Below are 3,628 nucleotides of genomic sequence, written 5' to 3' on the forward strand. Positions count from 1 at the left end.
ATTCACATACTGAACAGATTCGTTAACAAGAGAACACTGATCCGTAGCATGAGAACCTGCACAAAGCTCACAAACCATAGCTATTTGATTAACTCCATATGTAGCCAGAGAATCAACCTTCATTGATAGCGCTTGGAGCTGGGCTGCAATAGCGGTGGCTGCATCAACTTCCAGAATACCTGCTACCTTGCCTGACGTCATCCTCTGAGTTAGGTTTTGATGCTCATTTGCAGCCATCATCTCTATAAGATTATACGCCTCAGTATAGCTTTTAGCCCATAAGGCTCCTCCAGCTGCTGTATCGAGCATGGGCCGAGATTGGGCCCCCAAACCATTATAAAAACCAGTGATCACCATCCAATCCGGCATTCCATGATGTGGACATTTTCTCAACATTTCCTTGTAGCGTTCCCAAGCCTCGCACATAGATTCTGTAGGTTGCTGCGCAAACTGAGTAAAAGCACTCCTCATAGCAGCAGTCTTTGCCATTGGATAAAACTTCACCAGAAACTTTTGCGCAAGATCTTGCCACGTAGTGATGGACCCAGCTGGTTCAGAATGTAACCAGTCTTTAGCCTTATCCCTCAGTGAGAATGGGAAAAGCCTCAACTTGATAGCCTCATCAGTCACGCCATTATACTTAAAAGTGCTGCAGATCTCGACAAAATTCCTTATGTGCATGTTGGGGTCTTCAGTTGCCACTCCTCCAAAAGAAACAGAATTCTGCACCATCTGAATAGTGCCCGGCTTGATTTCAAAGGTGTTAGCTTGAATAGCCGGATGAAGGATGCTTGACTGAATGTCATCAATTTAAGGCCGAGAAAAATCCATAAGAGCTGGATCAGCTTGAACAATACGATCTCCCATGTTTACTGGTTCTTTCTGCTCAGTTCCTGAATCCGAATCCTCAAAATCTAACTTCTCCAGAATATCAAGAACTTCGTCTGTCTCCTCAGCTGTATCTAAAGTCCTCTTGCGAGCACGAGAACGAGTTTGCATAAACGCTTTCTAAAGTACCTGAAACACAACCGAAAAGAGTAAGTACTACTACGTCCTAATCACTGAGTCCTAATGACCAATGATGGTAAGTACATAAACTAAACAAATACGCCGAGTCCCCGGCAGCGGCGCCAAAAACTTGTTAGGGCGAAAACACGCGCTAATATTCACGCAAGTATACGCGTTCGCAAGTAATATAAAATATTTTCTAGTTCGTTCCCTCAGAGACTCAGACTAAATTATTGTCTAATTAAACTCACTCACCAATGTATGATTACTTCTCAATGTTAAGATAATAACACTTAAAATTGTTGATTAAATATTAACTATAATTAACTACTTAATTAACCACTTAACTAACACTTCAATTTATCAATAATAAAACACTCATGAGATCACAACTTCATTATTACTTCCTTCTATAGCCATTGTTATTACCTTTAGCATGTGGCAGTGATGATATTAATCGAATAACACGAAACTGATAAAAGCCAACTTTCATTGTACTAATACCATTCTACCAAGCATCCACAATTAAGATAGAAGTTGAATAGTCATCAATTATGTTGAGTTCCTATATGTCTACAGAAATTGACAACACAACGATTTAAGCAAGTTATTTTTTTTGATTACATAGGGCAAATAAAACTGTTAGAGTTACCCACTAATCATGCACAACGTACATGAACCTATGCTAGCATGGCAAGTTCTAAATCTCAAGATCCACCGTCGCTTCACAAGAGATTAATACCCTATCTTATATGTTCGTGATGCACATAAGACGAATACGCACAACCAATACTAGATATCATGCAATCATCACACACTAAAGTATTAAACAATTAACTAAAGAATTCCATAATAAATCCGTTACAACCCCATGATCACGATTAGCCCATAATAGAACTTATCGCCATCATGGGTTCATATGAAATCATGATAAACAAACACAAGAAAATAATAACTAAACTAATTATATTAAAACAGAGTACGTCACAAGAGTAAATAAGTCAAAGCAAGAAAACTAGCATCCAACATTACAACGAAACAAGAATCACAAGAAAATATGCTTCCTCTTCGTTGCAGTGTGCTAAATCGGTCTTCTTCCTTATCTCCTTCGCTTCTTGCGTAAAACACAATCTAAAACATAATCCCCTTAATACTCTCTATGAAAACGTCTCAAATCTACCTATATAATAGTCCCATAAAACTCAGATTACATAGAAGTTGGAAGCCAAACAGAAGTAGAAGTCTAAAATAATTTATCTTTTTCCTCGACCCTGCGCGACCGCTCAGCATAGCTGCGCGGGCGCGCAGGTTGCTGCGCGGCCGCTCAGCATTGCTGCGCGGGCGCGCAGGCCTCTACTGGAAAAAATCCAGGTTTGTTCCATTTCTTCGCAGTAATCTGCCCATTCCTTCCCTCTCGCAATGGTGAACACATGCCAAGGCTTATTCTTGATGATTCCTCCCCCGAAATGCAACTAATACCCTGAAATGCATAAACACTAGAAAAACACATCAAATACACAAAATACTTGATTTCAAGACACCAATTTAAGCCATTTTAAGACGTTCTAAGTGGTATAAAATGCCACTTATCAACACCACAAGTTATAGTCTCAGAGATGAATACCAAACAATAACACAAGTCATTTTATTCCACAATTATAAGTCATTACACCTCAAAAGGGTTTCTGAATAAATTTACATATTCTTTGCCATTATTACAATTCATAAATATACATAAGTCTGGTACATCAAAAGTTGAAAGCCTAGCCTATCGGTAGACCCTACCTCAGCTACAACGGCATCAACACCAACAGGAAACTGCGGAACGTTTCCTATCCGCTCGCGAATTGGGAGCTTGATCCTGTTCATCTTGTCTATCTGTTGTTGTGTGTTGAAAGAAGAAAGCAAGGGTGAACAACAAGCTCACCAAAAATTTATGTATAATGATTAACAATATATGAGCATTCTCATAGTACTCATGAAAGTCTTAGTCAAGTAAAAAAATGAACCAAGTTTGATATCTTATCGCGACCATCAGTATATATGTATATATACTTTTCAAAATCTTGGAAGTCCTCTTCCATGCATAATATACACAGAGTTCCAGTTTATAACTGTATAAAAATATCGTTGCAAGGTGATCTCATATATCTAATCTTGTCTCAATGTTTTTGTGAAAATCTTTGTCATGCATAAGATAATCATTAACCAGATATAAGTTGAAAAGATGAAGTTACAAGATACTCCAATATACTTATATCTTTTCCGGATACTACTTGAACTGCCACCGTTCATGGTATCATCAGTTTCAAAAGTTTATCACATAGATGAGACTACAAGAAAAGACTTGAATAAATTCAATCTTTGAAATATCATTATAAATAATGAAGTTACGAGATACTTCATTAAGTCCCGATATATATACACCTATATATATCTCATACTTTCCTTGGAAACCTCTGTTATGAAAAATATAAACAGAGTTATAATATCCAATAAATTTGAAAAGAAGAAAACCTTGGCATAAACCCGATATCTTGCTGATCAGGCAAAGATGCCAATAAGTAACCTTTTCTACTAGTAGATGGACGAATTCACCACTGGTCATCACCCTGGCCGC

General features: G+C 37.9%; 1 non-coding gene across 1 annotated transcript; it reads left to right on the forward strand.

Annotated features, from left to right (window-relative positions):
- Positions 1-367: 367 nt before the first annotated feature.
- LOC141722174 (small nucleolar RNA R71) lies at positions 368-474 on the forward strand. Its single transcript, XR_012575199.1, has one exon. It is a non-coding gene; the product is annotated as a small nucleolar RNA R71 (small nucleolar RNA).
- Positions 475-3,628: the final 3,154 nt, after the last annotated feature.

Source organism: Apium graveolens, chromosome 4 (assembly GCF_009905375.1).
Source record: "Apium graveolens cultivar Ventura chromosome 4, ASM990537v1, whole genome shotgun sequence".
Classification (NCBI taxonomy): Eukaryota; Viridiplantae; Streptophyta; class Magnoliopsida; order Apiales; family Apiaceae; genus Apium; species Apium graveolens.